This window comes from Panthera pardus, unplaced genomic scaffold (assembly GCF_024362965.1).
Source record: "Panthera pardus isolate Hobbes unplaced genomic scaffold, ASM2436296v1 HiC_scaffold_1, whole genome shotgun sequence".
Classification (NCBI taxonomy): domain Eukaryota; kingdom Metazoa; phylum Chordata; class Mammalia; order Carnivora; family Felidae; genus Panthera; species Panthera pardus.
In genome coordinates this window covers 78,874,296-78,898,887 of record NW_026526654.1, presented here as the reverse complement: position 1 = coordinate 78,898,887, position 24,592 = coordinate 78,874,296, and the positions used below count along the sequence as shown (strand labels likewise).

At 40.7% G+C, this 24,592-nt stretch overlaps 1 protein-coding gene across 6 annotated transcripts in view; it reads right to left on the bottom strand.

Moving 5' to 3' along the window:
• The window catches only part of STARD13 (StAR related lipid transfer domain containing 13), a 183,428-nt gene that overhangs the window by 86,507 nt on the left and 72,329 nt on the right, over window positions 1-24,592 (bottom strand). The window contains exon 1 of one of the 6 annotated variants that reach the window (XM_053900376.1): window positions 15,031-15,066. The exons of the other annotated variants lie outside the window; for them this stretch is intronic. The gene's annotated coding sequence lies outside the window, so the exon portion shown is untranslated. Of the gene's footprint in view, window positions 1-15,030; window positions 15,067-24,592 lie in introns of those variants that run through there. 6 annotated transcript variants of the gene reach the window in all.

The following is a 24,592-nucleotide window of genomic DNA, read 5'->3' as shown; positions in this document are numbered from 1 at the left end:
GGAAGGAAAGAGGGAAGGAAGGAAGGAAGGAAGGGAAGAAGAGAGGGAGGGGGAAGGGAGGAAGGAAGGGCGAAGGGAATGAAGAAGGACTCTAACAATATGGCATCCTTTCAGACTACCTAAACAAATATGTGGCTGGCACCTGTAGAGTTAGTCCGGCACCAGTACTCCAGGACACTTGTATTTGGTCATCTGGCTACTGCGTATGAACATCCTTCTAACAAAGAAAGAACTTGTTGCTTACCTTTCTTGCTCTATATTGGACCTTCACGGACAGTGCCCAGTTTATAGCTATTTCTCAAATCAGAAACTTTGACACATTTCTCAATTTCACCTTTCTAAATACATTCATCTCGCTTAGCTTGGTCACTCTTCCCATCTACAAGATGGTTCTCTGAACCCTTTGCTCCCTGTCTTTGTCCTGTCCTGGGTATTCCGGATTTCTAGCAGGAGTTCAATGAAAGTCACTAGTGGAAATGTACCACCTGAAGTCTCACCTTACTTTCAACTTGAATCTACTTTCAATCATTTTAACTACCACTGCACAAATGATGATCCCAAACCCAACTCTAGATTTATGTTATTCTAAAGTTTGGCTTCCTAACTCCCTCTGGGTGAAAAACAACCTTCTCGCTGTACTAGGTACCATGTGATCATCTAGTGAGTTCATATTAACTGATGAATAAATATTTGGCTAAAGTTCATTATGGTTAATGAATGTCTATTTGAGCTTTATTTTACCCTGAACCTGGCTTATTTCAAAAATATCTTAAGGATTTACTGAGATAGGCATGAAAGCAAAACTTTAAATGTTTTTAAGCCTGTGGCTCTTAACACCACCACGATAGAACAAAAATAAAAGGGCGTACAGTTGGAATCCTGTAGCCATTTCTCAATGTGCCCAATATAAATCACACAGTCTTTTAAAAAAATCCAAGAATTCAAAATAAACAAACAAACAAAAAAAGCAGGGTTACTCCAAGGCATTTTTTTGTCCTAGAATATTTTTATTTTACCCCTCAGACTCCTCTCCCAAAATGTCCCAATGCTCATTTGAATACGGTCTTTAACGGGAAACAGCACATGACCTTCCAAACAGGCAGAAAATGATTTGCTAATACCATGGGAGTGGGTGATCGGCTTTTGGCAGAACAAGATGGCTTCACTGCCTTAGTACTGAAATTAGCAGGAATAACAAAACAATTTCTCCTCACACACAATGGCTAGCGTCATACCTAAAACCCTCTGGCTTCTAAAATGAAAAAGAAAGAAGAGGAAATTGAACTTTGTACAGTTACCTCTGTGCATCTGTCAGGAACACAGAGAAAAGACTGTGAACTAGTAAAGTTTCAACGCTAAGAAACTCACATTTCCAAAGAGACTGTGGAATTTTGTAAACGGTTTAAAAGGTATATTTACTTTAATAAGTTATGACATAAACAGGTACTAAAGTGAAATCACTACATTAAAAAAAAAAAACAAAAAACTGTCCACACAATTTTCAGCTTTTTAAGTGTACTTTTCTTGGGGAAGTTTGATGATTGGCCACTGTGGGTTATTAGATAGTAAGCGAAGTAATTTCTGAATGCTTTTAATTTAACGAAACTATTTGGTCATAGTCCATCTGTTGCTGTTACCAAAAGGTTTACTTTTTTTTTTGGGGGGGGGAGCGTATATATTAGAAATATATTAGAAATTATGAGTTGGGGGACACATAGCTGGCTCAGTTGTGACAGCATGAGACTCTTGATCTCGGGGTTGTGAATTCAAGGTCCACGTTGGGTGTACAAATTACTTAAAAATAAGATATTAAAAAAGAAATTAGGGGGGGGAAAGAGAGGCTGCAGAAGGCAGAGGCTTTTATAGAACAATCTGTTTCTCTGAAGGAGAGTTAAGGGATGCCTGGTGAAACCACCAAAGTGCCTAGCTAGCTGTGTGACCTTGAACAACACTTTAACCTTCTTGATCCCAGGCTTCTTGGTAAGATGAGTAAAATGAGGTCTCTTTTAGAGTCTTTTAATGCTCTAAAATCCTGTGATCTGAAAAGATAAAATGTTATGTTGACAGTATCTGAAATCAGTGAGAGCAATGCCATATTGGAACAATGTCACAGGACTTCAGAGGAGATAAACCGTACCTATGTTCTGGCTACATGACTGTAGACAAGAGCCACACCCATGCTAACCAAATCCAAGAATCCCATATGAACGCTGTAGGAGAGTTAAGGTCAGTCCTACACTTTGTTGCTAGGAAAGCAGCATTGTTGATGAGCTCTAATCCAAATGGTTTATATGATTTCATATTGTGGTCTCTGACATAGCAAGAGAAGCATCCTGAGAAACCACAGTCTCAGCTGCTGAGTCTTTGTCTCGCACATTATCCCCAACTCGGTCCTTTGCTTGATTTTATTCTTAAATATAACATTTCTGATCGCTTTCTGTTTTGTAATCTAATTCCAATAAGGACAAGAAGACAGACAGGATTCTGGCTGGAGGGAGAGGAATAAAAGGGCATTTTTTTAAAGGCAGCCAGTTATTCTAAGACAGTTATTAAAATGTCTGGGTAAATGACCTCATACTGCACTCAGCCTGCAAATCAGCCAGGCAATCTGGCCCTTGGTGCATATGGCTTTGGACTGCTTTCTGTGAAATCGAGTTACAGGAATCTGTGAACAGGAGTCCTTCTTTTCAGCAGTTCCTATAGCACCTGACAGTGTCAGGCACATGGTGGCATGGTAAAATTTGCTGACAATTTCCTAAACAGCTCTCATGGAAAAGGCCAGAAAATAAATTCTACACCGTGTGAAAGCTTTAGGCATTTTATAGTTTGACTAGAGATAAACATTTGCTATAATGGGAATGGGAATATTTACTAAACAGGGAATAAACTACTTAAAGGCTAAAACAGTATATTGGTAAATTTGCTTCCATTATTCTTTAACTTGTAAATCATAATCATGTATACTTGTTTTCCTGGAAATAAATATTATCACTAGAATACTGCAGGGTTGTTGTTTTTTTTTTTTTTTTTTTTTGAAGTGTATTCAGGAATGTTCTCCCTGATTTAAATTGTATAAGGAAGGCTTATAGGGCCGAAAAAGTCCATTTGATTCTTGTTTTAACTGTCTCATATGCCATTTGGGTATTTTGCTAAAAAGTATCTGCACGGTTATTGTTAATATCATGTGCTAGGCATGATGCTAAATATGTTACGCATTTATATACAACGACTCATTGAATCCTCATAACAACCTCTAAAAAAGTATTATCATCCCCATTTTATGGAGGAAGAAACCAAGGCTCAGGGAGATTAAATAAAGTGCCAAGGTCGTACAACAGTGATGCCATATGTGATACCAAAGGCTTCTGCTCCATTTCTAGTCCTTACTTATAACCATATGGGAATACATAGAAAAGAAAAAACAAAAAACAAAAAACCCAGCAAAGCGTTTCACATCCTTCTGAAAGAAGACTGGGTATAAATTATAAATAAAAAAACAACTAAAGGAAAAAAACTCACTTACATAATTTCCCCATTTGTTTATTCAGACCTTAGTCAGCCATTAAATGTATATGTCACCTCACCAGACAATGTGAGGAATAGACAAGAGGTCAACTAAAAGGCAGTGCTTAAACTGTGATGAAAATGAGGAGAAGGGTGAATCATCAAGCAATATTTTCCTAAATATTTTCCAATATTTCTTGACTCCTTGTGGAAGGTTCTAAGTGGAAATTCTAGGTTCCTGGCAAGGGGAAGTCGCTAATAGCTATGGAAGAGGAGGGGAGCAGCAAAATGAGGGCAGCATAGTAACAGCGTTGTTGTGGGACATAATCCAGACAAAGCACAGTACCAAGCCCTTCTCCCTATGATCGCACACGCTACTGACCCTCTGAGATAGACATTATGATCGCCACTCGAGATGAGCAGGAGGAAAGTGCACACAACCAGAGACAATGTCGGCATTCAGACCCAGATCGTTCTGAGCCTGAGCCTTCCACCCTTCCGGGACACCACGCCCCTCCAAGTCGTCCCACTGCAGGGTATCCTCTGCCACTGCCCAAAGCTTGCAGTGGGAAAACAAGGAAACCAAGAAGGGGACCCTAACGTGGGGGGCGGGGGAGACCACGGGCACAGATCAGTAAAATGAATGGGGAGGTTTATCCAGCAATCTGTACTGTTAATTAACTTTAGCTGTCTACCAGCTAAGTACTCTGTGGCTCCATGGTGATTATCAAGCCAGTCAGAATCTCAACTGGGGCCTGATTACTAAATTTAATAGGATTATGCTTTTTTTCCTCTCAGAACTGAATCAAAAAAGTTCTTTTCAGCTGAGGTTTTTGTGTTGTTGTTGTTGTTGTTGTTTTCTATTAGTAAGTCAGTCCAGAATTATCCCAGAGACCTCAAAGATTGTTAGAGCTTCTTTTCACTTATTTGGGGGAAATGAAAGACAGAATTCTTGCAGGGCTGAAGCAAGAACATAGAAACAGACTCCTCCTGGCCCTTCTTGCCTCAGTCTGGACTTACATTCAATGAACTCAACTCAGCAGAAAAGCCACAGGAATGGGGGCAATGAACACAGTCCGTGCTTAATAACTGGATAGATAAATAAATAAATAAATAAATAAATATTTAATGACTTTTGAACCATAAATATACTTCAGTTTTATAAACAGGTATTACCTTAAAATTGGGTGTTAAATGAATTTTTTTAAATAGATCTTAATTTAAATATGGAGGACTAGTTAATACTTCATGTTGGAAATATTCTGCTCTGAAATCCAGTTTAGTAAGGAGACTAGCTTTTTTCCTTTAAAAAAAAAAGTGTTTTGGCTGAATCTTAAAAAACAACCCTGATTTATGGATCTTGTGAATGTAGATTCTTTTATGGTAAGAAATCATAAAATAGGTTAACCAGCATTTGTTTTGGGTATGGAAGTATGTATTTATATTTAAGCATCATACTTTCAAGTATTTAGCACAGAAATGAAATTGGTTTAACATAAACTAGGTATAACTTGTTTGGTTGTTAATGGAAAACTTTTCAAGTCTATCATGCTTTGTTAGTTTGGGGCAGAATATAGGACAAATTCGAAATAGTGAAGAATTAAGATGGAAAAAAAAAAAGGTTCTCAATTCCCAGATCTGGGCTTCTTTGGAGAAAGTGAAAATGGATTTTTTTTTTTTTTTGAATGATGAATGATAAACTGCTTTTTAAAAAGGAAATTATGTATGCTGTTACTCATCTTAAAAAATGACCATAGCTTCTATAGAGACTTTGATTCACATGTTTCCTGGGGATACAGCCCCCTCTTGTATAAACACATACACATACCAATATATTATGTGAACTTCAATCTTGTAGTGACTTCAAGGAAAAATTTGTTTTTATAAAAGAACTCACATTTTCCCATGCTTCTTCACTTCTTGTGCAACAACTTTTATGAGATTCTAGTAAACTGTTTTATTTATTTTCCTTTGTTCTTCCCTTCTTACTGGAAGAGGTTATCTGGATGTAATCATGTTGAAGGAGAATACATTCTGAATAAGGAGATGCTTTAAATCGACGGCCAACAAGTAAAACGCCCAGTCCTGCCACCACTTTGGATATGGCAACTTAGTTTTACTGGGTCAACACATTCATTTATTCTAATGCTGTCTATGTTCCCTCAAAGCAAGAACAGCTATTTCAGTAACCTCCTAGTTCATCTCTGCAGATTTAGCTACTCTCTGTAACCCAGCTGACTAAAGTTGAAGTTTGTGGCAGTAGAAATACACTGTGTAAATCCCTGGTCTACCTCATCAAAATCCCTGGAGACCGTGTTGTGCTCTCAGCATACTACGCCATAACCCGCTAAATCGTTATTTGTATTCACTGAAGTATCAGTAAGCCTGTCTGGTGTTCCAGCCACCTGGAGCTGACAAATATTTTCCTAATAAGAGGGATACCATAGCAACCAGATTTGTGCCATGGATACAAACCAGGCATCACGGGGCTGCAATTTAAGGTGGGACGCAGACTTGCAGCACCCACAACAGTATTATTGTAAAGAGTGTCCCGAGAACTCAAAATTCAGTATTTTGGGGGGTTAAATTCTATAAACAGAAGAATGGAAATCACCCCGGACCCTAACAGAAGGAAGGCAGTAACTAAGATTGAAAGAGTTTGTGTTTCAAATCCATTTGTTAGAAGCAATGCCACCTTGGACAAGTTAACGAACTTTTCTGAGTCTCAGTTTTCTCATCTGTAAAATAGGAAGAATAATCCTGCCTCAAAGGGCGGCGGCGAGGTTGAAATGGGATGATATCTGTACCGTGGTTGGCAGATGAGAAGGACATGACAACTAACAGCTTTTATCATTAAGATAAACAGGGAGACAATGGATATTTACAGGACATAAGGGCATTGGTCTCCAAAACAGCATGCAGGTGAATAGATTAGAAATTCCTATCTGTGTTAATTTTAAATATTTTATTTCAGTATTTTAGATATTTTGAGGAATAAACTGTTATGCCAGTGTTCCACGTCCACGTCAGGATTTAATACAAGGTGCCCTTACTTAAGCTGTGCACCTGCATGGTGGTTTCTGGGGGTGGGGGGTGGGGAGCGGGAGTTAGTTATGTAGTGCAGAAGGCTGGCATTGGCTATCCCGTGTGCACATTCATTTTCTGTACTGCCCAGTACCACGATGTACTGAAGTCTATACGTACCTAATTAAGAGGATATGTGGAACACACTGCTTACTTTTAAAGAAACTAACCCTCACAAAATGCACACGTAACGTAAAAAGATTCCTACAGAGATACCACGAAGAGATGATATTAATTACTAGCAGGAGTGGTCACCAAGCAGTGACAGAGCTGAACATGCCCACTCCCTAGCCCTGTAACATTCACATCTGCAAGGTAAGAACAATGAAAATATAGTTAGACCAGACAAGAAGTCTGCTAGAATAATTTAAAATGGTCCTGAAGATGATCTAAAAGAGGTATATAAGTAATTGTTGATCAGCTTTGGTCTTTGGGACTTGAGACAGTAAATGATAGTGGACCACATATATAACTTACAAAATGCAAATAAATCCATTGGAAGTATTGCTCAAGATCATGTTACCGATAGGACCATACATTCGCAGACACATGGGGCCGCTGTGCTGGGGACCATGAGTACAGAGTGGGAGTACCATAGGACCATGTCTGACAGATGCTTCGCAACCGTTTTCACAGCGTGGCCTGTATCACATTTGTACTAGGGTAAACAACCATGCTGCTGGAAACCCAAGGTCATCAGACAAGGCCTCTGGCTGTCCCAGGCCCTGCTCAGCCAGCCCAATGGCTGAGGAGCTGAGTATCTTTAGCAGACCTATAAACCTTTGAGAGTACACCCACATCCCAGAGAGGCACCTAGGAGCACACTGCTTGGAAACTCAGTCCTACAGATAGATTTAGGCAGGGCTAATTATTGAAGAACACAGCTATTAGGTCCTAATGCACTCAACTCTATAGAAAAGGAGAGAGAAAGGGTTTTTTTTGTGTTAAGAGAATGGACCTCTTAAGAATCAGCCCACCAAAATGTGTCTGTATCACAACTGGGCTTGTTCTGGAGAAGTTACATATTTATGCTATCTCATTCTCCAGTCTGATAAAGGGACAGATTTTAACTACTTACTAACCTTCTCTTTCTTCTCCGTTGGTGAGCATACTCCAGTTCTGCATGGTCAGCGTTCAGCACAGTGTTCCTTACACAGCAAGTGCTAATATGTTTGTTGAATACACAAGGCCACTGTTAAGCTACAAACACCGTTCATCAGTCCTTCTACTCATGCCCAGTAAGGCTGTCCCTGGTTTCAATTCCCAGCCCTAATCCTAGGCTACCTACTCACTCTTAGCTGACTTCACCTCTTTCTTTGATGAGATCAAGACCCCCCTATAAAAGCTGTTTTAACACGATATATATCCATTTAGGTCACTCAATGTAAAACACCCCAAGTCATCTCTGACTCACTCCTTATTCACCAAACCCACCAGTCAGAGACGGATGCTTTCACCGAAGCAGCTGCCGTCTCTCCTCGTTCTGCACAACCCTGCTGAAACTGGACAGCTAACTCGTGAGCACACCAGGCTCACCCTACAGCAGAGCCTCTGCGTCTTCTGCTTCCCCTGTTGGATACGCTCTTGCCTCAGACATCCAGGACCCCTCATTCACTTCAAGTCCTCACTCAAGTCCCTTCTCCAGGAAGCCTTCCCTGGGTCCCTTTTCACAAAGTTAAACCCCTCACTCACACCACCCTTCCCAGTTTCATTCATTGTCTTCATTCATTGTCACTAAAATAAACACCGTTTATTTATTTATGTTGCTCATTGTCTGTCTTCCCCACTAGAACACCACAAGCTCCCTGAGGGCAGGAAACTTTGTTTTCCTGTTTTGCTTACTGATGTTTGTCTACTACCTAAAATTGGGCCTGGTGCTCAGTCGGTGTCCAATCAATATTTGTTGAATGAATAGATGGACAGGTGGATGGATGGATTATTGCAGTGGACCTATAAATGGTATCATTGCTTCCTCCCCAATCCACCCTTCTACCAAAATATTCAGCCTCAATCACTACTCTCCTCCCAAATTGTCAGTAGCTATGTGCGATTTATGAAATGACATCTGAAAGCCTTCAGAGATGCGCCCCCAATCTCCCTTTACACCCCCATTTCCCAATGCAGCCATTTCTCCATACATCCTAAGATCTAGTCACACTGGGGAACCATTCACTTATTCTTGAACACACTGCACGCTTTAAATACTTTTTGTTTTTAGACACATATCCTTTTGTCTTGGAATACCCATTCTCTACTTTGCCCTCTACTGAAATCTATGGATATTTCCAGGCTCTGTTCAAATGTCATATCATCCATGAAGCTGCCTCATTCTCTGAATTACATTTTAAGCATGTGTTCCCAGTGCATCGCCTCATGCCTCTAACCAGTATAGAAGTTACTCTCCCTTGAACTGTGCCTGTACCTGCCCCCGAGACGGGACCATAACATCCCTGAATAACATAACATCCTCTGAATGGGGAATCCCTGCTCCTTTTTGCGGTTCCTTGGACACAGTAAATGACTGATAAAAGTTTGTTGAAATGAAATATATGATATCAGTATAGCTGTGGATTTTGTGACGAGGGAATTGTCCTAAGATAAGCATTTAGATCCTTTGTAGAAGGAATACGCCAATACCAAATAAATGAACGTCAGTGAGACCGAAAAGAAAAATAAAATTGTAGCTTAAACAAACATGAAATTGGAGCCTTCAGTAATAAACTCTAAAGATACAGATATCTTATTTCCCTGCTGTAATGCCTGGCACAGAGAAGGCACTTAATTTGGAGTTTGATCCTCAGCTAAAAATAAACTGCTTTATTTAAACTGAGCACTTGCTATTGTTGTTTAACCATTTTGTGGTTTTATTCAAGTACTCGCAAGGCCTCAAGAACACCAGTCAGGATGCCTCCGTGTTACATAAGGGTTAAGAAACTGTATCTCATCTGCTTGCTGGTTTCTCCTCCGCAGGCCTGTCCCCGTAACGTACACAACTAGTCACTGGCCAGGCCCAGTACACGTGGTCCAGTATGCAGGATAATAAGCACATATGGAAAGAACAGCAGTTCTTAGGAGATTGTACAAAATCATTGTTTTCTTGTGGAAAGTAGAGAACCAATAATTCCAAGAAGCTTTTATAGCACAATCCTTGCTGAGACAGTAGAGAGCGAGTTTATTCAGATAGGGTCCTCCCACCCTTTGCTGACTGCAGAATACATAGGTCTCCTGCAAGGGCCCTCTGCAGAGGCTGAAGGGTAAGGCGTGCTCCTCTCGAGCCTCCTCCCCTCTGGTATGCTGATGGCCCTTACCCTCTTGCTTGGTATCCTGTAGGGCTACCTGGGCTGGCGGATTTTGAGTCCTCCTTCAGCTCGCAGCTTGCTCTCTCGTCTACTTCTAGCTCAGATCATCAGCTGGGCTCAGCTTAAGCTACATAACCGGCCAACCTTACCCCGGTGCTGTCTATTTCTGTGGGTGGAAGCCACTGGCAAGGTGTAGTAGGCTACGACGCCAGCCCCGTGGAGACATGTCGCCTCAGGCTTCCACAGCCTCGTGAGAACAAGGCCACTTCAAGGAGCTTTCCTGATTATGAAGCCTTAGGTTTTCTGTGGGATAAACCCCTCAGGACTCCACTTTCTCCTGCTCCCTCTACCCACAGCCTGATGCACTGACACTGCATGCTGGCTTGGCTGCAGCCCATGTGGGGACATGTTGAATTGTCTATTCATTACTGGGTTTGTATTCATTTTTGAACTTGGCATCCCTTCACCATAGAAACAGTGACCTTTTTTGAGGCAAGAGACTTATATCACTTACTCGGCAGCATCCCAAACAGGACCATTTAGAAAGGTCTTTAAAGAAGGCACCTGTTCCTCTACCCTTTTAAGACAGGGTGGGCAGGGGTTCTGAGGAAGCGTTCTCGCTCACCAGCAGTCTTTTGCCCCAGGCTCTTTACTGAGAGCTTCAGGGAGTGGCACCTTTAGTGGGGATGCATTCGGAATATTATTCCAAGGACCGAAAAAAGAAAACCTCCCCTCTTGAACAAAGAAGCAGGTGATGGATAGTATCTCTCGGGGGCTGAGGCTCCATTTATCACTGAAGCTGTAAAACAGAGTGGAGCTTCTAACTCGGTTCAGTGTTCAATAACCACACAACCCTGATATGATAGATCAGTTCCAGTATTCCTGTGGTTTATCTTGACATAACTTGCAGAAACTATTATGATAAAATGGCTTTACCTCCTCCAGTGATTCCATGCAAAAAGAGATTAAATAAGGGATTATAAAAAGCTTCCACAATTTACATAGTTTTCTTCAGAGTCATTTAACAAGTAGACTCAAGTTTCCCCTTTTTAACTGTTTTTAACCTCAATTAAAGAGAAAAGCTAAACCAGTTAGATTTCCATTTCTCTGCGATAGTCTATTTTTCAATGCAAACGGGTAAAACAGTCCTCTTGGGTCCCTCCTGATGCTAAATTTTTGTTCCCTCAGAGTTTTCAAATTTTGGCCTCGAAGGTTACCCTATGTTTAATGTTTTCTAAACTTCAAAAAGGGAGAGCAGGGGCGCCTGGGTGGCTCAGTCAGTTGAGCGTCTGATTTTGACTCAGGTATGGCTTGATTTTGGCTCAGGTATGATCCCAGAGTCATGGGATCGAGACCTGCATCCACTGAGACTACACTCAGTGTGGAGCTTGCTTAAGATTCTCTCTTTCTCCCTCTGTCCCCTCCCCCTCTCGAGCTCTCTCTCTAAAAAAAATAAAAATAAAAAAATAAAAAAGGGAGAGCAGAAATTTAGAAGGCTGGTATGAAGTTGCTAAGCTTGATTGCTCTAAATATGCCCTTGGTTCTACGTAAAGTATCTAAAAAAGGCAGCCCTTAGGTCACTGTAATTAGTGTATAATTGATCAGGAAACCTTTGGATTATTAAGAATTTTATTCAGATTATTAAAATAATGCTGGTTAATTTGCCATTTTTCATAATATTTATGAATAATATCATGTTAAACATCTTGTTCAGAAAGCTTTGTCTACATTATTTTGTTTTGTTTACCACTACTTCAGGATAATTTCCTAGAAGGGGGATTACTGGATCAGAAGGTCTTGATAAATCCTGCCAAACTGCTTTTCAGAAAGATGCTTAGATTTTCTTTTTAAAACATATCTAGCCATAGATATATCAAGGATCTTTCTGAACCGACAGTGTTGATTGATAGTTTTAATTTTCAGTTAGCTAAGGGTAATTAGTAGGACTCACATATGACTATGTAGGTTAACCATTTATTTACATATAGCGCCTTCTGTCATTGGAGTCTCAGGCTCCCATTCTAAATGGGTCTATATACTACATATACTAGGTAGCTTTGGAGGATGAAGAGACTGATAAAAAATATGGAGAAAACATTTAGAAGAGCCCAGGGACAGAAATGAGCAGACTGTGGAGATGCGAAAGCACACAGAATAGTAGGGTCAGCCTGAGGGTAGGGGTGGGACATGACTGGCAAGCTGGTTAGTTATTTCCATAACAAGCTCTAGGGCTTCAAACATAGAGGGAAAAAACACACCCTTGAGGAGATCAGAAAAGGGTCAAGAGAAGCCTTTGAATGACAGGCAGGATTTTAAAGAAGGGGAAAATAGGAATATTCCAGGAAGCAATTAGTGACTTTAAAGTTTTCAAAGCGTCATCATATATATTATTGTGTCATTTGCCCTTAACAACAACTTAATGGGATAAGGTATACATTCTTACCCATGTTGCCTCAGAGGAACTAGGAGTCAGCAGGATTAAGTGACTGGCCCAAGGTCGGTCACACAGCTGAGTGGGATGGCTCACAGGGCAGCCGTGCTTCACAATTCAGTAGACGGTGCCCATGGGATGGTTTTGTTTGGAGCATGGTGGTCATGGCAGCTGATATTGACAGGTCTGACCTCTGACTTCCCACATCCTTCGCACTCTACTAAATGGCTATCATGTTTATCACGTAAAATGAAAAAACACTAGTGGCTCCTATCTTTTACTTTCAATATTTTATACACTGTTGCTTTTATTGGAATATGTGAGGGAGATTCTCTCTCATATATATACATACATATGTATATATGTATGTATGTATATATATATCATATGAAGCTAAGCATACCTATGCATGTATGTATTTATTTAAATATGACATATATGGATATATCAAATGTAAGAAAATATTAGGTACCCGAATTTGCACTATCATCCATTTTCCTCATATTGGGAGTTGAAAAAATTGTATATATATTTAACTATACTAAATCGAAGTAGTATTGCACCAATTTGAACCCAACTGCTAAAACTTCAACCTGTTGGAGGAAATTCCTGGTATTCCACAATGCCGGAATTGTGGTGAGAGAATCAAAGAATAATTTCACATAGAGACAAAAGGCCAGTGCAAGTACCTTCAAGAGCAGGCTTCTGCAAACAAAAGTACTATTATACGAGACTACAGAATTTTGTTCTTAGTGACCCAGAGTTTTTCAGCTTTTTTGGTGTAGTGTAGTTCTAAGAAAATGAAGCCAACTTCATAAATGACACAAATACAAGACACATTGTAAATATCTTACTGGCATTTGAAACGTCTCGAGGAGGCATTTTAAGCAGCAAAACAGATTTATTAAAAGGTTAGTGATCGTCCTCAAGGTCGCCACGTTAGGTAGCGTAAGGGGGGGGAGGGTGGCTGAAACCCAAGGCTTTTGACTGTTATCTTGGTCCCTGCCATGAGTTAAAAACGTCTTCACGAGATCTCACACGGGCACTGTCAGAAATGGGCAAATATCTTTCACACATTCGGCAAACAGGTCTGGATGCGACCCTGTCGGATGTCAGCATATGTTAGCACATGTGAGTTTAGCTCACACAGCGTATACTGGCAAATCTGACAGCCTCACATGCAGACACGAGTTTCGACATCAAGAGGAGCGTGTGCCAGAATTTCGCAGAGTATCCCGTGCACGTCTCTGAAGGACCGCGCATGCTGCTCTGAGTCCGTGTCAAGAACCCTGCTCCTGAATACTTTTTCCCTCCCATTCTTCAAACCTAGACTACGGGAAACAGGTTCAGCTCGGAAAAGACAGTGAGACAAAACACTCAACCTTCCGTTTATGACTTCCTCAATAAGAAAAGGCATAAATGTGGCACTTGTTACGAAGCGTGTGGAAAGGGCCCCCTAGAAACCATATGGTTGTCAGTGGCGGCACAGTCTCATTCAAAGGTGCCAAGAACACTAATGAGACGAGAATTTCAGCAAAAGCAGAAATAGATCAATACTTCTCCCCCACTCGCAGTTGTCCCCACCATCAGTCACTGCGCTTGCTCTATGTAAATGAAATCAATCAGCGGGGATTTCTGTAACATGCATACAACAGTTGTCTTCTAGGCTCTACCAGAAGATAAATGATTCCAGACATTGGACTGCGGCCATTTTCCCACACATGCTACAAAGTTCTGACATCCATATTGGGCCATCACACTGAGTGGTTTCTGCTCTTGCGAGTTTACAGCCAGTGCTTCTCCTTCTGGTTTGGACTAGACAGCCTGCTAACGCTGACGCATAAAAGTCCCCTCCTGCCTGTGTAGAACGAAGGAGAACTGCCTTTTTCCAACAGAGGGGCTCCAAAAACTTTTTGCTATCGTTCATATAAGCTTATCATTCCAAATCCCTATTTAAGGTCCCTTTGGACGTAGACAAATCCTAGGCTACTAAAACATGCGACATATGACATCAAATGCAAACCACTTGGATGTAACACATAACAACAGACAAAACAAGTCCAACCCCGTTTTAAAGCTAGTATGTTTAAAAATGTATTAAGCCTAAGTAACAGGGTCGTTTGGTATGGCAGCGTATGTTCTGGAAAAGGGTAGAAGGCTTTTTGAGAAAAGCAAACTAAAAGATCCAGAAGCAGCTTCCTTTAAAAACGATGTGAACACAATAAGGTGATGTGGAAGGCGCACAGAAGTCTAGGTCACACTCATGGCTATTTACTTAGCCGACCCCATGGAATTAAACATCCAAGAGATAACATTTTCTGCTAGCCTCTTCAATCTGAGACATGGGCACTTTTCTCACTAACTTGCCTTTGGGGAAAGATACAAATAATTTTGCTCATACTTCAAAAAATTAAGAAAAAGAAAGTCCTGTGTCAGTATCTATGGTATAACCGAGATAAAAACAAATCTCTGAGGTTAAATAGAAGTAAACCAAATCTTATAGTAACTTTCAAATGTTTTTCAAGTGAATAATCAAAATGAGAGGCACTGCTTTAAATTGTAAATCCAGTTCTCGTTAAAAGAATGTCCTTCTAAATATCAAATACACCACAAAGAAAACTTTATATATCCGTCACAAAAGTCACAGTGCAAATAGGCAGTAACTGTTGTCTTACCCACCCCCGCCTCCTTTCCTATGGAATACAAACTTACTTTGTTTAAAAATGTCCTTAGGCTGTGCTGTACCTTTGAAACAAAACCACTGTCTTCTTCATTTCATTTTCTGTTTTCTTGAAAACTGCTCCTCCGAAACTGACAGATGGTGCCTCTGTCACTGAGTGTTTCCTCTTCGTTATCTCTGCCAGCTAATATTTCCTCTGTGCTTAGCTGTTGTCTGTGAGCCTGTTCCACATCATTCTAGCCTGATCAATGGTGTGCCTGGTTTGAGGTTGGTTTTGGCCCCGCCTCCAGCTCTAAGAGAAAAAACGAAAACTCACAGCTGGATTTCCTATAAATCCTCTTTTAAATCTGGCTCTGCAGCTATGGCACATACTAGAGGGGAAAAGCTGCCAGTCTGTCACAAACCAAGGGGACCATCCTCTCCTAGCTGCCCCCCCACACCAACGCCAAGCATGTATATTATGTAACAAATCCCATTTTAAAAACTTCCTAGGCCAAGAGGAAGCGTTGTTAAAGCAGGTTTATCTTTTTCCTTGCTTAAAGAGACTCAAAAGAAGATGCCCATGAATGAACCGCCCCCCACACACTCACTATACCTCGCCCCCCGACACCCATCCATGATGGAATAATATTTAACATATTAAAACTGTGAAAACTGATTCCAAGGAGAAAATGCCAAAATAGTACATTACAAATAATTTCTATCCTAAAACACAGGTCATCATGCATATTCAGATGACATCTTAAAAAAAATTTTTTTTTAATGCTTATTTATTTTTGAGAGAGAGAGAAAGAGAGAGAGAGAGAGCCAATGAGGGAGGGGCAGAGAGAGAGGGAGACACAAAATCCAAAGCAGGCTCCAGGCTCTGAGCTGTCAGCACAGAGCCTGATGCAGGGCTCGAACTCACAAACCTCCACAAGCTGTGAGATCATAATCTGAGCTGAAGGCAGAAGCTTAACTGACTGAGCCACCCAGGCACCCCCAGATGACATTACATCTTAAGCAACAGGATTTGCTAACATTTATACTACCGATGAACTACATGAATCAAGAGAATATATGAGATGCATTTTGGGGTCTAGTTGAGAGTTCTACCACGTAAAATAGAAGAGCTGAATGTGTAAACTAGTCTGCTCTGTAAATCAGTAGGACAGAGGGTACATTTTCCGAGTGACATATTCTGCAGGCAATAGTAATCAAACTTTATCGGGTAGAGGAGCTGAACATTTTTAGAGCAAATAGGTTACATGTTACAAAAATAAGGATTTGAAGGCTGTGCTGGAATCCAGAATCAGAAGGCCTGGGTTCAGGTCCTCGGACAGCGTCCTTGAACAGGAAAGGCATAGAGTAAGCCCTGGAGACCTCACAGGTGATGCAAGATTAAATTAAGACAATAAAGTACTTTGTTGTTATTATTCAACGTTTGTATTGTTCTTTTCAACAACAGAGAGAATATTAAATGAGTATAAATATTTAATCTGGCAAAGGATGGTACCAAAATAAATACTAGCCTGTGATAAAGAGCACTAGAGATAAAAGGATTCCGGGAATAATGCGCAGGGTATAAAGTGCATGCTGAGGACAATAGCAACTCAGACTTTGAATATCTGAACTCTTCGATAAGAGAGAATATGCAGGAAGCACAGGTCAGAGGGGGGTTGAGTAGTAAAAGTCTGAAACCTTGGCTCTCTTTCCATATCCTCACAAAAGAATATGGAACTGTCATCTGCTTTTAGTCCATAAGCCCCTTAAGGGCAGGGACATACACAATTGGCATTTGTTGAATAAGTGAATGAGAACTTGAACTAGGTGAGAGGTGCTCCCTCTAAGGGAGGGAGTATAGATTATTATGAGAAGCCTGAGCTTGAAAGTGGATAATCAGCACTTGAAGGTGGAGACTTCCTATGTGTCCTTCCAGTGTCTTCAAATGCAAGATTGGGATCAGTAGGCAAAGAGACTTTCTGGGTCACTGAAAGGAGAGGAGATTTTGTTCAGGGATCCCTGATCTGATCCAGCTTTCTACACTCCCACCGCCACCCCCCCCCCCCCCCCCCAGTGACTACTCCCCTGCCTCCCACTTCCTCTCCTGAGAATGTCATCCTGCTGACAATGAGTATGAGTCAAAAACCAGGATGTTTGTAAACATCCCCTTAATGCAAGTGCTTGGATTGTTAGGGTAAATTCCTCCTAAATGGGGATGCGAGTCCTTGCTTGCTGTGGCTGGCAAGAAGTCAGCCTTCCAAGTCTAGCAGGATCCTACTCCATGTGCTCTTTGTAAGGGCGGCAGTGGACCCCAGGAAAAGGGAAGGCAGAAGAGATGGGCTCCTGTTCCCACCCTGCCTGCCACCCCACCGCCAATGCGTTTCTTCTGTATTTTGACTAAGTACACCGGAAAGGTAATCTACTTTCATATTAATGGCTTCAGGTGTATACTCTCTGAATTATAGCTGAAGGGCTAGGCCCATTTGGGGTAAGTGAATTTACCAATTGTGATGATCTAATCTAATAAATATATTTTTAATGCCATACTTATGGAAGGCCTTCCACTAAACACACCACAGGATACATGCTTCCAGCTCTCCAGCTACCACTGGTTTCTAGCAGCCCAAATGACCACAATCAAAAACAGGGTCTGAGACCAGCAGGGGACAGAGTGCAGCTGTGCTTTGAGGGGGGAGGATCATGTCCAGGTTGGAGGGTGGGAGTGGGAGAATCCAGAAAACATGATTAGGGTGGTAGCATTAAAGTTTGCGAAGGTTTTGCACAGGCAAAAACGGGGGCGGGGGGACACTTGAAAGAGAAGGACACTCTTAGAGTAAAAACGACGAGCTCTAGGGCAAGGCAAGCTCAGGAAACAGCGAGGTATCCGGTTCTGCTGAAGCATAGGGACCTGGCGAATCACAGGGGATGAGACTCCAAAGATGGGCTGGAGCCCCACTGTGGTGTGGCCTTGAATGCTGGGAGGGGTGGGGGGTGTTTAATACTGAGTTCAATCATCAATCATGAGCCCTGGGAGGTTTGGGAACACAGGTGTAACATAATCTGAGCAGCGAGGTCTAGTAACCATGTTTAGGGTGGATTATAAAGGAGACGGCAGTAGACTGACCCACTACTGCAATAATGTAAGCAAGAGGTCATGAAGCTCGAAGTTGGAAGATGAGGGTAAGGCAAGGAAGGGTGCTGGCAGCAACTGCATAGATATGAGAGTCGAGGGAGATGAGTTAAAGAAAATGCCACTTGGAAGATTTTTTCCAGGAGATATTTGCAGACATATATATGAACACGTGTAAGTTTTTATTTCAGTATTAGTTGTAATTGCAAAGGACTGAAAACTGCACAATGCCCACCAATAAGGAACTTATAAATTATGGTATATTCATATAATGAAATACTGTACAGCCATTTAAAATATATATGCAGCTACGAGAAAAGCCATTGTAGAGTACTGACGATAGGCACCAGAATGGCAGTGTGTAACTATGGCAGAGGAAGAAAAATATTGGGGAGTGGAATATGCACTAGGAGGGGGCCTCAGGATGCGGATTCTACTCCCACATTGGCACCTGCGTTCCCCAGAACCAGGACAACCTAGATTTGTGCAGTGTACAACCTACTCAAATACATGTGGCAGCTATGCCCATGACCGCCAACTCCAAGGTGCAAAAACCTGCCTAATTCAGCCCTGCCCATTTTCATGGTCAGAAGCCCAATACCCAATGTGCCTGGGCAAATCGATACTTGAAAAAGGAACACCATTCATGTTGGAGACAAAAATACTTTTCAGGATTATACCAGAGAGCAAAGCAAATGGTCTGACATCCGAAGCTTCCCATTTTTATGAAACTCTGAGCACAAGAAGTCAGTTAAGCATCAAAGCCACATCTATGCCCAGGTGTAAGTGCATTGCAAACTCACAAACCAAGCACAGCAGTAATAATTGGGACTCATATGTTGAAATGCAAACCAGAACTACAATGAGATACCACCTCACACCCATCAGAAGGGCTAAAATTAAAAAAAAAACAACACAAGAAACAATAGGCGTTGGTGAGGATGTCAATTCCTTTTTAGGAATCCTTTTGCACTAATAGTGGGAAGGCAAACTGGTGTAGCCATTGTGGAAAAGAGTATGGAGTTTCTTCAAAAAATTAGAAGTAGAACTACCCTACGATCCAGAAATCACACTACTGCGTATTTAACCTCAAAATACAAAAACACTAATTCAAAGGGATATATGCACCCATATGTTTATTGCAGCATTATTTACAATAGCCAAACAATGGAAATAGTTCAAGTGTCCATTGATAGATGAATGGATAAAGATGTGGTGTGTGTATATATGCTATATATAATGGAATATTATTCAGCCATAAAAAGAATGAAATCTTGTCATTTACAACAACATGAATGGAGCTAGAGAGTACAATTTTAAATGAAATACATCAGAGAAAGACAAATACATATCATCTCACTCACAAGTGGAATTTAAGAAACAAAATAAGTAAGCAAAGGAAAGAAAAAAAAAAAAAAAGAGAGACAAACCAAGAAACAGACTCTTAACTATAGAGAATAAACAGATGGTTACCAGAGGGGAGATTGGGGAGATGGGAGAAACAGGGGATGGGAATTAAAGAGTGTACTTGTGATGATGAAAAAAAAATAAGATGATAAAAAAAGAAAGAAAGAAACCGGAACCAGGTGAAGAAATGGTAATGACTTTGCAGAGAGGAGAGCAAACCTAAGTGCTTATAGGGAGGGCTAATAAAGAGGAGAAGATTCAAGAAGATTCAAGATTCAAGTAAAAGATTCAAGTAAAAGCTGGACCTCCATACAGCGGAACTAGCTCAGTCTAAGGGGCAGCCAGATCTGAGAGTCCTTGGTTCCATCCTCTCCGCAACACATGGAAAAGGTGCAACATATATGGTTTATGGAAATAACAGTATAGCCCTAAACTCAGGGACCCCTTACAGAGTAGGGCAAAGGTGAAGTAACAGATTAAGTGATATTCCACAGACTGTATGGTTCAGGCCCCCCAGTTCCCTTTCTTCTAATTAGCTCTGGGACAGCAGAAACCAGGCTTATATCCCTGGAAGTTTATATATGGAAGCTCATTCTCTGCAGAGATAAAACACCTTAAAAAAAAAGATAGAGTCCAGCCTCTCAGAAGGGGTGCAAAAATTCAGCAGCAAGCCCTGGGGTCTACAACAGCCAGCTGTGGTTTGAAAGGGCACCCACAGGAAGGGTCTAAGGGGCTCCTTGGGGATTTTTTCTTTTTTGCAGAGAGCCAGGCCTGACGATTCAATGTTTCTCGTCAGCTCTAGAGAGAGGAACACATACTGAGGAACCAGGGACTTCACCGAGGAACACTGCACATCAAGGCAAGAGATGTTCAGATGTAACAACGGGTAGACAACATGCCTTGTGCACAGAATCTGCGCAAGAGCAAATTAAGAGTAGTATTTTGCGACTGGTGAGAACAGTATGGCTTCCTGGATAAGAGCACGCTAGTTCCTTAATGCAGTGAAAAAACTGCCTTTATGTTCCAAATGCCTGGGTTCAAATCTGGACTCTGCCAGGTACAAGCTGAGTGAGTTTGGGCAAGTTGCTTGAGATCCCTCATTGTTAAAAGGAAAATAATAATATTCCTCTTGGGCTTGTTGTGAACATTAAGTGGGTTAATACATGTAAATTGCTGGGAATGGGGCTTGGCATAAAGATTCAATACTTACCATTCCATAGTTAGAATTTTAAAGCATAGGTGATTACGACTACACTTACAGGGCTGAATATGATTAATCGCGATTCAAGAAACAGAACTCTGCAAGAACAGCTAATTGCAGTACTCGTCTGTAATTTACTCTAAAATACTTGGGTCTGTATGGTGCAGAGTTATGTGTGTGTCACTTGGGTTCAGTTCTAGCATGCTGCTAGCATCTAACCAAGCATTCAAAGTCTGACATAGTCTCTCTGGTGTCTAAAGAGGGAGCTGCACGGCGGGACCTGCTGATAGAAGCCCCACTGGCACCACCACTCCATCAACAACCTCCAGTTGGCATTCTGAGCGTCAAAAAGAGGCTGCAACTGGTGAAAATTGTTACTGTCGCCTAGTGTGCTTGGCGGCCTCAAGGTATTCAAGAAATATGGACTGGCTAAAAGTATTTCAGTGTAAAATCCAGTAAGGCCTTTACCTGTGTCTCCGGTGACAATGCCCCAGTCTAAATCCCAAAATAGTCCTAGACGTGTTATCAACATGAATTGGTCAAAAGGTTCTAGGGAGAGTAGATCATTTTTTGCTTTAAAACTGCTTATTTTGCTACCATTATTTACCAAAAAGAACCTAAGAGTTATGCACGACCAATGTAATCACTGTACATTCACTCAGCCACGATTTCCTGGAGAGTTCGGCTGGTCTGACACTAGCTACAAAGGTGACAGAATCTGTATTTGGAATCTGGGTGCTTGCTTCAAGCCTCTCTCGACTCTTTCTGTAAGGCTGTGGTTGAAGCATCTAGAAGAAAAGCGAAACACTGGGACTTGCATGAAAACAGGTTATGTGAACTGATTTACATGTGGGGGTTTTGTTTGCTTCATAAGTGTCTGTATTATCTGGCAGAATTTGGTCCTATGTTTGGTTATCAATATGACTTGATTATGAGGTTGGGAGAGTAGCTGACCCTCTTTTGCTTCAAAATTTCTTCTTTGGATACTATTATTTAGCAAAAAGAACCTAACAGTTGTGCATGGCCAATGTGACCATTTTATTTACTAATAAAGGCAGCATGAGACGTGGAACCCATAGGACATTGAAGAAGATTAGCAAACATTCCAAAGTTTGCTTGACCAAAGAGCCCAGGACAAAGAGGTTTATTTTGGTCATATCTGCTTTAGTTATTGGATTCTAAGAAATTCACCAATCTCTTGGCAAAAAGGAATTAGAGAAAAAACACACCAGAAGGGTACTATATATTATTTATATTATGTTGTGAATATATTCATAAATATGAAAATACAGTTCCCATCCTGTAAGATGGGTTCATCCATTTTTTAATAAATTGTTATCTTCACAAAGAAATCAAAGAATATCTAACACATTCTAATAACTAATAAAACAACCTTCAAAATACTTTCCTTTACAATAATTTTAATTACATCAAATAACGCTCTGTAAAAATTCAAACAAAAGTCTATTTTTATTTACAACTCCTAATTCTGCTTCTCTCTCTAGAGGTTATCACTAGTAATAGTTTCGTGCCTATCTTCCAAACTTTATAGATATAGTCATAGGTCTTTATAGGTATATAACATACACATACACATATATACACATATATACATAAAACATACACGTATATGTCTACACATATATGTACATATACACCCATTAGGAAATTCTTTTTATATGAATAGAATCCAATTATATGTATTATTCAAAGACTTATTTTGTTTACTTAACAATATGTCTTGGAGATCTTCAGCTGAACAAATAAAGCTACTAGCTTAATCCGATGGAACCCAAGTAACGATTAATCTAATGTCTGATACCAGGGAGGCCAGACCAAGAAAGTTGCAGAGCTCCAAAATGGAGTCAGAAACATGCTTGTGCCTTTCTGGGTGAGTCACTTGTGCACCTGAGGCTGAGAGATCTGTCCCTGCTCTTCCTCTCTAATAGTTTTACATCCTGAGCAATATGGTAGGATAGATGGATAAATGAGTGACCACACAAACTCATAAATGAAAAAAATTAATTGAATAAAAATTCAATTTCTTGACTTGTTTCAGGTGACTGTCTCTCTAGCATGCACACAGGTATTTGGAGTATGGCTTTTCTCTACCCCATTTTAAGCAGAAAATAAATACCACCTTCTACTGCTGAGTTAGTCTGTCTTCCTTACGGCAATGGCAATGTCAAATTTCCAGATTTGCATATTAGGTTGCTTGGGTGCACATGCACTGAGAGCACAGGCGAGAAGCGACATGTACTCGTCTGCAGGGGTCCCACAGACAGGTACAGGCACATGCAGTTATGCACAATAAGGGTTTTGTGACTTCTCACAGTGCCTAGTGTCATGGAGCCCATTTTCAAGTTGCAACTTGTAGTTTTCAGGTTCTCAGGATACTATGCATGCCTCCAACACAATTTCAGTAGCAAACATTCCAGGTAATGTCGAAAACCAAACAAACGCATGTTTATATTGTGCTCTAAAAACAAACTCTCCACAAATCAAGCATTTAACATTCCTAAATAGGGATCATAATCTATCACATAATGTCTACTACATTTACACTCCTTTCTTTTTTTGGAAAAGAACGGTACCTTTCGTCATAAAATTAACAAAATTTCACTTTGCTTTTAGTACATGATGTTTAAAATGGAGAGTTCTGTGAAGCCATTATGTTTTTAGATTGAGGCAACCTACCCCCACCTCTGATATATTCTAATTTTGAAGTAAATCAAGGTAATTGGCTCAGCTGCTTGGATTATTGACCCTGATCCCTGATTTTTTTTAAACTTTCTTTATCTAAGAAGATTACATAAGAAAAATCTGACAGCAGATCTGCAGCATGAGGACCCTCAAAATGCACCCGATGAGTAATGACAGCTGTACATGGAATTCAAATGATAAGAACTTAATTCCACATCATGTACAGCTTCAAAATGTCAGCGCTGTCTTATCTATCTGGATGTTCCACTGTACATACGGGATTTCGATTTCAGTATTTGTAAAATTCCAGAAGCTACACACTTCTGGCTTACATTACCTAAAGAGAGAGAGAGAGAGAGACAGGGAGAGAAAGAGAGAGAGAGAGATTGAGAAATAGGGGGAAACTTTTCATCAGCAAAAAGCAAACCGTGCATTAAAAAAAAGAAAGATCATATGGATAAGAATAACTGTTGTAACTAATATAAGCGATGAAAGAAAAAAAAAATCTCCATCACGTCAACATCTTTCCTATGAATCTGATGCTCTGGAGAGCTAGTTGGCTTGTAGTTTCTGTTACCAAGGAATAAAACCTACCCTGGATCTCTGGTGGTAGGGAAGGTATGTGGAGTTTTGGCATTCAGCAGCCACAGACCAGAGAAAAGTCAACAGTGAGGCAGAAAGTATAAACTACCTGCTGGGGAGAGGCCAATTTCGTGCACTGTGTTCATGACAGTTCTGCAAGAATGGATTTGCCTCTTGGAATCTGGCACTACTATTCTTCAGGATTGTCTACTAATTCCATGCTTGTATTCTCCTTTCACCCCCACTATCTACTAATCCTTGAACTGTAAACATCAAATCTTACACTGGTTTAAATTTTCAATGGTGTTATCTTTAATTCTGGGCAGAGAAATCCAGAATTCCTTTGTGTAACACTTAGCACAGAGGCTTGCTTTAATTATGATGCTAATGGACATCTACAATGCAGCCCCAGTTTGGGGGAACAAAGCCCCTGGTCACACAGCAAGCCAGGCTGAGCACTTACTGAACTGAATTTCTTCCACTGTTTTGAAGATTATGTCACCTATCATTGCCTCATCCAATTTGTATGTAGCCCAGAGTTTTGACTTTTATTTAGGATTACCACCAAAAATTGGATTATGCAACGCAT